The following is an 11,851-nucleotide window of genomic DNA, read 5'->3' as shown; positions in this document are numbered from 1 at the left end:
GGGGTATACGAGAAGCAACCTTACTTTTATTAATAAGATAAGTGGATTTGGGGTCAAAAAATGTGGGTACATAATGAATTTATTAAACTTGATTATGTTAAATGAAAAAAATAATAATTATATAAATAAATGACAATTATAAGTATCAAATGAGCGAAAAACATTTTCTTGGGTTTACTTGAAGCAACCTTACTTTTATTAATAAGATACTGAATTTCTTAAGAAACAACTTTGAGATTATATGATATTCAAATTGTCCTCGAACTATGGGTGTAAATGAGAACTAGCCGGTTTATTAGCCCAGTAAACTGGCTCGATAAAAGTTCGTTCCAATTCGACAAATTAGAGTTTGAGCTCAATGAGATTTAGAGCCCGTTTGGCTAAGTTTATTTTAAAGAGCTGATAAGCTCTTACGTCTGCTGTTACATCTTATTTTCAGAAGTAATTTTTAAAGTGTTTGGGTAATGAGCTTATTTCCTATTTTTACTCATTATAAGATCTTTTAAATAAAATGGGTCATTAGCAATAAGCCCCTCGTATAGCTAAGCAATGGTGATATGTCCACCCCTTAAATATTTCTTTGTGATAACCCTCTAGAATTTTATTCCCAATAGTACCCTTGTGTTAATTAGCTAATTCCTAAAAATTTGCCACCAAATAAATAAATAAAAATGATTTTTTTTTAATTTTTTTTATTATTTTCGGACATTACTTAGCATTTTTTTTTAATTCTTAAATATTTTTTAATAAAAATAATTTTTTTTAACAAAAAAATTAATTTTTTTTTCTCGACAAGTTTACTACGCCGAATATGACTATCGTCTAATATGACGATATGTGACTATATCAACTGTAGTCATATTCTTGCTCTATATTGCAGTTTTTTACATTTTCAACTTAAAAATTTCGATTATATAGTGTAGTACAATCATGTTTACCAAATTATATAAAACAAACGAAGATTTCCTAATATTTACAAAAATAATCGAATCAACATCCACACAAAAAATCACAATTTGAATCTTGTTATTACAAGTCAACTCGAAACGAGAATATAGAACATATTCGAATATGACTACATTCATATTCAACTATAGTCATATTCGAATATGACTATAGTCATGCTACTGTTACTGCTCAAATGTGAAATTGTATGTTCTGATCTGCAAAAAAAAAAAAAAAAAAAAGAGAGCGACATCGAAACAGACAGAAAAAATTACAAAACTTAAATATGACTATATATGATACCTCATACAACTATGTATGTATATGACTAAAAAACTCATTCTAGCCATTTGGCTTGCAAGCTGCTCCATTTTCATTAGTACATTTCATAGCCACCGCCACTATTTATTCAGAAGTTTTCTCATCGGATATGCAATAATGCTCATACGACATCCTCTCAACAAAAAAAGGCCTAATTAACAATAATTGGAATATCTCGTCCGTACAGAATATAGCAATTATGCTCGGAATATTCTGTCTAAATTTAGGCCATATCCAACGGTTCTGTTGCACGAAAAACCAGTAGCTGCTGGTTTAAAATCTGTTATGTAGTTAGAGAAGTCCGATTTCAATCTCCATCGTTCCAAAGTTATTGATATGTAATGCATTCTATATAAAAACATCAACACGATCCGACGGTTAGATCTTCCGATATGGCATCCGCACGAAAACTGCTACGCCTAAAAAAATAATTTTTTTCCTCTTTTTTCATCTGTTCTTTGAAAGGAGAATCGGAAGCCGGCGTCAGCGCCACATGCGGCTGAGTGGTCTCCATCGGTGAGCAATGGTGTACATAACTGCAAAAAAAGGGATAGAGAAATCGAGAAGAGAGAGATTTATGTGAAGACGAAAGAGGCAACATCGGCGGTGGCGGCAGAGGAGGAAGTTCGGATTTTTCGGAGAGAGTTGAGAGATTTAGGTGGAGATGTGAAGAATAGAGATTGAGGCAAATAATTATGATTTAGGGTTATAGTAGTTGATTGTATTTTTGTTTTCTCACACTAGTTCATGAGTATCTCACTAATTAAGATTAGATTGTCGGTGTAAACAAAAGTCTTGAAAGTCAAATGAATTTTACTTATAATATTTTCCATTTGAGAGGTATTGCACATTTTCCCTAAATAAAAAAGGTGGGTTGAAGTATTTAAAAAAAAAATTCTTATTTTGATCTCTAACAACGTATTTAAAAAAAATTAAGATCTCTTTTAAAAAAATTACCAAACACTTTGAAAGAGCTTATAAGCTCAGAGCATCTCGAATGCTTAACTCAATCTCTAATACTTAGAGTGCCACATAGGATATTTAGAGATTTAAAAAAAATCATCTTCAATGCAAATCTTAACAAAAATCTCCATATGATATGGCAATGAGGTGGTACTTGCGATATAGAGATTCTTATGATGACATTCTGAAATTGGATTGTCATCTCGAGGATCCTCAAAGTGCCAACTCATCACTTAAAATAAAATTTTCTTTCAATTTCTATTAAAAAAATCAAGATAATTAAATTATCTTCAAACCGGAAATAAATTTCACCAAAGCTCTACTATTTTCCCACTTTCTTCTACACTATTTTATTGGAGTTATATGTTTCTATAAGATTCCACTTTCAGGTAAAAACACTAATTATTACTTCATTTGTTTTAACAATAATTTTCCATACAATAATTTGTCCTAACAATAATTTTCCTCGAAATCTAATCAATTGAATTAATGTGATTCCTGACCTAAAATAAATGAATTATACGCGTGATCTATAGACATTGCTAGGTTGTAAACAATATATGTTCATGGTTTAACGAAAAGGAAAAATATCAATTTAAAATTGGTTCGTTAAAATATTTAACTATTGAATGTTCATAAAAAAAGCCTATTTACTTCTTTTTCTGTCTCCTGAAATAAATATGAATAAATCCTACTTGTATTAAATCAAGAATGAAATCGGAAATGGAATTTTTTACTCTTTTTGGCGGCCTTTTTTTTTTAATAAATTAATAATTTTAATTTAAAAGCCCAATAATAATTACACCAAATAAATGTTTTTGAGTCTTGAGTGTTGCATTGGAGAAGACTATGTAGTTGAGTATCTCAATCTTGCCAATTATGATATATAAAATTTTAAGTTGGTACTTGACACCTAGAATTTTTAGAGTTTTTAATTTTAGTTTAGCATTGGATATGCTCTCACACCCTCTTAATTTGGTATATCTATAATAAATTATTATTCCACCCGTTCTTAAATAAGTGTATTTTCGTACTTTTATCAAGGATTAATAAACTCAATGTGGCTTGATTTTAGAAAAAAATACATAAAAATGATTAAAACTGTTACGAACTCTAGGAGGTTATGGATGACCACCATTTCTCCCACCACTATTCCCACCATTTACTCACTTTTATAGACCTATAAGTCCTTGTAACTCATGAGATTTCATGATCTTGTACTATATATATTGATCCATTGTATTCAGTTGGACACATAAAAAGAACAAGAGAATAATATATTTGTTTCTGTCTATATTGCTATCTCAATTCCTCTTTACTTTATTCTTTCTTTATTAGTTTCCCAACACGTTATCTGCACGATTGTTCTACTTTAATTTTCGAGTAAAGATCCAAAGAGGATAACATCTCAGTCATATATGAAGGAAAAATGATACATTATTGAAATTGTTGATCACGCTCCCCCTGATTTCAGCATGAGACATTGGAGTAAGATCGCCGACGTATAGATTTGCAAACTCGTTATTTGATTGTCATCAATAAATGTCAATGTCGTCTTTCTTCTTTAACTCTCGAGTACTTTAGAAAATTCAATAATTCTTCGGCCACCTCCCTTGATATAGGCAAAATGTCGTTGGTGCAATTAGATAACATTATCCTCATATACTAGGACAAATGTTTTCACTATCTTCTCGACGACACAAATACATTTCTTATCTCCAAATATCGGATAATTATATGTTTACTCAATGAATGAGCTTTATCATATAAAAGAATAATGGATAAATATTTCATTCGACTAATGCTCGATCTGCAGATCAGGATAAAATTTATCCTCCCTAGATATTTTCACTTCGTATTCTTTCATCAAATAATTGATTGTCTTTGTGACCTTTTCATGAGTCTCCACAAGATTTAAGTTTCCCCAAATGATAATGGAAATCAATTTATTTGATTTATTCCTTTTGCAAACAAGATGTTCACTAAGGTGTCAATACTATATTCTTTTAGAATATTTGAATGGATCATTTGCATAGAATCCAACGTATTAGACCTTTTATTGTATGCTCTAAGCATTTTAAATTCATCATTAGTTTTATGCTATAGATATGCGGTAATTGCATCCATATGATGCATGTCAAGTAATTTGAATACCATAAATTGATTGCATCGAAAATATATATTTTTCAGAAGGTATTCAAATGTACCGCAATAATTTTAACCACTTATGTACTAAAGGTTTCACAACTTTATGTGTGTTGACCACAAGTCAATGTACAATTCATTTTATCACTAATTTCAAATACTCATGGTCAATTGCATTGTGAATGCATATACCAATGACCAATTAGATGTCGACATCTATTAAAATGTATGAGCTTCAAGCTCTTCACATTATAAGAATAATGGCACATATAATTATTCGATAGCATCTTTAGTACTCCCCATATTTATTTATAATCAATCAAGAGCTCAGTATTTCACTTTCCGGTATCGGATTCTCCTTAGAGAATTATATTCATATAAATGGGGATTGTAACCTTTGTGAGTACGATCTCTTATAGAGATCCATATCTTTTCATGTACCATATATTTTTCTCTTATAGAGAATTTTCTATGCAACATCTGTCTAGATACAGAAAGATTCACCGCCAATCGAATCTTTTTTCGCGGAGAGTTTGTGTTCTAGATTCAAAGTTTGCCATTTGATGATCAAATGTTCAACACAACGGATTGCTGGCAAAATTATAAAATTTATCTTGTAACCAAAGGTGGTCTTTAGATTTGATTTCTACAATTTAATTTTATTGCCAAATCTTTTTTACAGTCCACCAATAAATATTTAGTCTTACTTTAGTCCCTCGCCTTTAAAATGCATAAATATCATCCCTCATCTCTTGAAACTGTCACAATATGATCCTTCCCCTAACATTTTGTTGACATCTAACGGAATCTATCTGAAAAATGGAATATTCTTTTAAATAATGGTATTCTTTTGCAAAACAATGAGAGAACTAAAGAATAGAGAAAAAAAAAACATTTTCTTTCACTTTATGAGACGTGCTATTTCCACCCTCAAAATATCTTATTTCACCACCAAATTAAATGTATTTACTAGTTTATCCATTTCTTCCTGTTTCACACATTCGGTACAAATGCAAAAACTATCCACCATCAAACTAATTAGAATATTCACAAAAAAAAAACTCCACAATTTTCTACTAGAATCTTCACCGTAAAATTCCATCCTCTACACCTTAAGCGAAAGATACCTTAATTAGAGAAAAACATCTAAAGGTCAAAAAGAACAGGAATTCACGTTTGTGGAGAAATAAATTAAGGGTGACTTGTAGAAACTTAATAACAAAAAATACGAAAATATAGATTTTTGATATTGTTGTTTTTGATGGATTAAAGTATGAAAAATGGGGTTACATTTTATCTAGCGCGATCCACCCAAAAACTGATTCACACTGAACGATTATTAGAATATTATTTTACCCATTTAGGTTTAATGTTGAGAATGATCTACTGTCGGCTAACTATATAAAATTTTGAAGTTCACAATTTTGGATGAAATTGTTATATTGCATTAAAACAAGTTATATAATCTGCAAAGTCATCTGAAATGGATTTTTGGATATTTTGTCATAAATATTTCATTGCAAACGAAAAACAAAATTTTTCAAGGAGAATAAGTTAGAACAAAGGAGGATTAAGTGAGTAAGGGAGGATGGTGAATCGTAAATTTTAAGGGTATTTTTGATATTTTAAATAAATTTGGTGGTGAATTGAGATAATTTGGAGGTGGAAATAGTACCACTCTTAAAAAAAAGGGTCATCCAACTTTTTTGTTTTGAAAAATATATCCACCCATCCGACAGTTATTTGTTACTAAAGCAAACTTTCTCGTATATATCAAATTTATTCCTTACTCTTGAAACCCTAATTAATCCCCAATTTCTGATGTTAACTATAATTTAACCCAAATTTTTCTGATTAATCAATTTTGACTACCACCGGCGTGAACCGCCTGTTTCAGGATTGACCTTTTATCTTTTTTTTTTTTTTTTTTTTTTTTTTTTTTTTTTTTTTTTTTTTTTCAGTTTTCCTTTTCAATGTTTTTAGTCATCGTCGTTAACTTATTCGCCCCCCCCCCCCAAAAATGCATTTTCCAACTGTTTGATCGGCATTGACTGCCACATTAGTGTATAACAGAGTAATATTACCATGTTAAGAATAGTAAAATTGTGTCGAATTGCAATATTATTGTCTCAGACAATAAGACAATAATACTGTTGTTAACATAGTACTATGATTAGTGTGTTGAACTAGATCTTTTTGACATATATATAATTTTAAATAATTGTTATTATGGTAAATTGGTAATACATTACAAATTAAATTGAACTAGAATATTACTTTATCAGACAATAAGATTGTTGCTAACACGTAATATACAAAAATATTACTATTAACTCATAATATTATTGTTGGTAATATAACTGTGCTAGACAATCATATTAATATGTTTGATAGTAGTTTTACCGTGTTGGTCGCTCAAAAAAAGTGATTTTTTTTTTTTTTAATATTACTATGAACACAATATTATTACTATGTGACACGAAAGACTACCGTGTTTGCCGGTGAAGGGTGGGAAAAAAATTGAAATTGTTTTTAGAAGAAAAAAAAAGGTCAACGCTAGATGATGGGAAAAAAGTTCCACGAAAAATAATTTAGAAAAAAAAAATCAACGAAGGGACTGACGTTAAGAAAATGTTAGATTTTGTTTTATGAATTTTTGTTCTTCAAAAAATTGGGAAAATGGGCCGGGGGTTAATGCATACAAATGAGTCAATGTTCAATATTGGTTAAGTTTGGATTTCATGGATGTAATTGATACAAATTGTATTTTGAGGGATATTTTTGACAAAAGTACAAGTGGATGTGCGTTTTGGCGGAATTATTAATTGGTCTGGATATATATGCAATTAAGTATGTTAAATCAATGTATATATACTAGTATTTTTAACCGTGCGATGTACATGATAATATTTTAAAAATAGTAAAAAATGATTAAATATAGGACAAAATGCACTTTTGCCCCCTATAAATTTCTGTTTATTGCACTTTCCCCCTTAAAAATTTTAAAAAATGGATATTCCCCTTCGAAATATTATATTGATTGCACTTTGTCCCATAAGCCAATTTTTGGAGGGCATTGTGCAACAAAATAACATTTTAAAGGGGTAATGTGCAAAAAAGTAATGTTTTTAAGGGGTAACGTGCAATAAAAAATATTTAAAGGGGCAACATACAACAAAAATCCTCAATTCCGATGAATAATCCATCGAATTATTGTTATTGGGGCAATGTGGAACAAGAATACTATTTTGAAGGGACATTCACTATTAAAATTTTTGAGGAGATAAAGTGCGAAAATTAGAAAATTATAGGGAGTGATGTGCATTTTCACTTAAATATATTACACTATTATAATAAAATTTATTAGTGATATTTAGTGAACATCAATATTCATATACAAATCGGATATTTAATAAAACTCATTCATCAAGTGATTATGTAAACTTAATTGTCAGAAATTGACTTTCAGATAATTTAAACAATTAATAAAGCAGTTTTTTTTAATAATTTGTAAAATTGTCCTTTATTTCTTTAAAAATAAGAATAGTAACTGGTTCCCCAATTGTGTCTCGTACCCGTAACTACATATGTCCTAGATGCTTACCAACATGCTACATTGTATTGACCATAAATATGTCATTAACAAAGAAAACGGAATAACATAAAGCTAAATACAAAAAGAACATTAGGGTTACTCAGGGTTGCCAAAACGTTTATTCCTTTGATATATATATATATATATATATATATATATATATATATATATATATATATATATATATATATATATATATATATATGGGATTATTTGATATAACCCCCACATATGCTTTTTGCACTTAGTATAAGCCCAAAAAATATTCCTCTTTTTGCGATAAATTCAAATTATATTGTAATAGATTTTTTTTTTTTTGCGATATTTCTATATTGCCCCTATGTATATATGGACGATATAAATTTTCTCTTATTTGGGTGTTGAACCATTGAATACCCATTTTGTAGGTTTGTTTTTTTGTGTGTAAGATCCTTATAAAAATAAGACATGTACTAAATACCGAAAGGTGTTTGATTATATGCGCAAACCAGAAAATTTTGTGTGACTCGCATATCTCGCCGCCAACAAGATACGTGGAAATCTGTTCAGACGGTCTCCAACATCCCTTTCGACGAGTTCGGTTTCACATACTTGAAGACGACCCCTGACCGCACACGCTGCTGCCGGGGCTGTTATGCCGAGATGGCAACACATTTTCTAGATAGGCCATGGCATCTCAACAACTATGAGGAAAAACTGCCTCGACCGTCGTTTTCTATTTTCCAGTGGCGTTAAGGTATCCTCTTTGTCGTTCTCGTGAGAGACAATTCGTTGATAGCTTGGGATATGGCTTCGGGTACAACCGATCGATCGCCGAAATTAGCGGTGGCGTAAGCAGTGCTCGTGAAAGGAAATGTTTTCTTAGTGAATTACGTTAACTTTTAGTGTCTCACTTTAATTTTATAGTGGATTTTGATAAACTTGTAGTGGATTTCGATAATTTCTTAGCGGATTACGTCAATTTCATAATAATAAACTTGTAGTGGATTTCGTTAATTTTGTAGTGCGTTACGTTGATTTCTTAGTGGTTTTGCGTTAATTTCATAATGATAAACTTTTAGTGGAGTGGGGGTTGACGGCGCTTACAGTAAATAGTGGATTTTGAAGGATTTCAAAATTTCACTCCATTTTTTTTCATGTGTTTAGTATGAACTGTTAAACCATCACGTAATAGTGGAATATATTACTTGTGGTTATAAACCATATTATTATTAGTATTATAAACCATATTACTTGTGGAGTTACAAGTGTGTAGTATAAGTAACATGTAAACATTAGATCCAATAACAATTTTACATGCTTCAATATCATAAAATTACATTTTATAGAGTAGTAGTTTTAATGCCTTACGAGCAATAATAGTGGTATATGCGCAATACCCATATTTAGACAATAGGAGAATAAATGAAGCACTATTTTTGCTAGGTACAATTTTAAAGAACAGTGGTTTAAAGAATTGTAGATCAAAATTACGTAACTCTAAAGAATAGATGTTCTAATGCTTCAACAACAGTGATAGTTTATAGGATAAATTACAAACACCCCCTGAGGTATGGTCAAATTACAAAACCCCCCCTCTTCTTTGGATAATTACATCTACCTCTCAACTATAACTTCTTCTTACACCTCCGCCCTTATGTTGCCAAATTCAACACAATCATCTAGATTCCGTGGAATGTGCTCTAGTTTGTACTCGTTTTGTGTAAAAATACAGTTTCCGATGCACCACAAACTGATATAGACAAGCTAAAAATCACATATTATGATCATCTTGCTTCATAATGTAGAGTTTGAATGGGATAAAACGGGTACAAAAGTGATAATATTCCATATAATCTCGAAGATTCCACTAAATTTGAGGAGTTGAGGGGGTGGTTGTAATTATCCAAACAAGAGGGGTGTTTTTGTAATTTGACCATACCTCAGGGGGGTGTTTTTGTAATTTAACCATACCTCAGGGGGTGTTTGTAATTTACCCTAGTTTATATAATAGTTGTTTTAATGCTATCAAGGAGGTCCAAGACCCTTCAAATTTAGGAGGCCATGTGTATTGTAATGACATATATAATACAAAAAAATAGTGGAATGATTACACATTAGTCGAATTTGAAATGCATTGTGGAATTAGAATGGAAAAACATGTTAATATGTAAAAAATGAAATTTTTAGAACAATATCCAATTTATTTCTAAAAAAAAGTACAATTGGTAGAGGAAAATGTGAATAGTGACTTATAAACAGAAGAACAGATAAACAATGTAAATACTTAACACAGTAGCTAAACTATATCTTAGATAGTATCTTTCATAAACATCACAAAAGCTATCCCACTTTGTGTCCCTCTCACTGACCCGTGTAATGCGACCTCGAACAAACGGCATCACAAAATGATAACATGAGGTCTTCTCGAGGCATTCAATATGCACTTGTCTGAGAGGCATATTACGAAAGAACGTACGTCAATGGGCGAGTTTCTTGATTCGAGCTGCGTAAAGAAATTGGAAAAATATGTTTCAAAATAGTTATAACAACAAACAATCTACTCTAGTTGCAAATAATGTTTATGTTAGAAACAACTTCTGGTTAAGTGGTTCAAACAAACATACATAGCATACATTTTCATATAAACGTAATCCACTAAGAAAAAATTTCCTTTCACAAACAAGAATTTGAAAATCATCATCCAGGATATTTTCTTCACGTGCATTGATAGTAAGTTTCTTCAGCTCACCCAGGGCCGACCCTGGGGTGGGGCGAGCAGGGCCCAAATTTTTAATTTTTTAATATATATATTATTCATTTTTATGTGCAAAAAATGTTTTATTATTTTAAAAAAAAAATATTTTTCTAACATTTTAATAAAAAGATTTCTATTCTTTTATTCTTTTTTATTTTTTTTTATAAATTTATTTTAAAAATAGATTTGAAATTTAATGTTTTTTTTTAATTCTAAGTGTTTTATCTAGACCTTAATATTTTCAAACTTCTATTTATGATGTTATGTTAACAAATAATTTAATTATATTATTTTATTAAGCTTAAGATGCCGGACGTCGCCCCCGAGTTAGCGAAAAATTATATTCTCGCCCTGGACCTCTGAATACGCCGGACCGGCCCTGAGCTCACGTGTGTAAATTAAGTGGAACACAATGTTTTGAGTAACATGTGTAACTACAAGAACTACTACATTTGAAATACAATATCAAATTAATCACCAAAAACTACTGCACAATTTATTCATTAATTAACAGTAGTCTACCGCGTAACGTATGGACATTTAGCACGACTTAAGCATAATGTTGCCATGCGTACATTATTGCAAACAATTATTTGTACAAAAAAAAATATAGGATGTTTGATTCACATAATGCACTATTTGTACAAAAAACTACTATTGCATTATAAAAAAATACTTATTTGTACAAAATACTATACAAGATGTATGACTCAACTAATTCACAATTTTCAAATAGTGGATTAATAAAGTTCCCTGTTTTGTTTAATAACATTACAAATGCATAAAGTCCCCTGTTTTCAAATGCATATATTAATAAAGTCCCCTATTTTATTTAATAACACCTCCTCTTAATTAATTTTTTTACAAAGTCACCATGGTTAAAAGAACAACACCATGTTTACTGCCCGATTATTTTTCGAAGACAAAAAATTGAAATCAATGCGTTATCAAAATCATAATGTAGTAATAGTACCAAATAATTAACTCGATCGCTCAGTGGCATATTACTTGATGTATTCCTATTTAATAGATTTTACTACATATGATATAGCACAAACAAAACACCTACATAAAATTAAATCCATCCGATGCTTAATTTGCAATGTAGTAATGTCAACCTAGATTTGCTAAAAACAAATGTTGCA

This window comes from Erythranthe guttata, chromosome 13, assembly GCF_056151865.1.
Source record: "Erythranthe guttata isolate IM_541 chromosome 13, IM_541, whole genome shotgun sequence".
NCBI lineage: Eukaryota > Viridiplantae > Streptophyta > Magnoliopsida > Lamiales > Phrymaceae > Erythranthe > Erythranthe guttata.
This window is presented reverse-complemented; position numbering follows the sequence as displayed.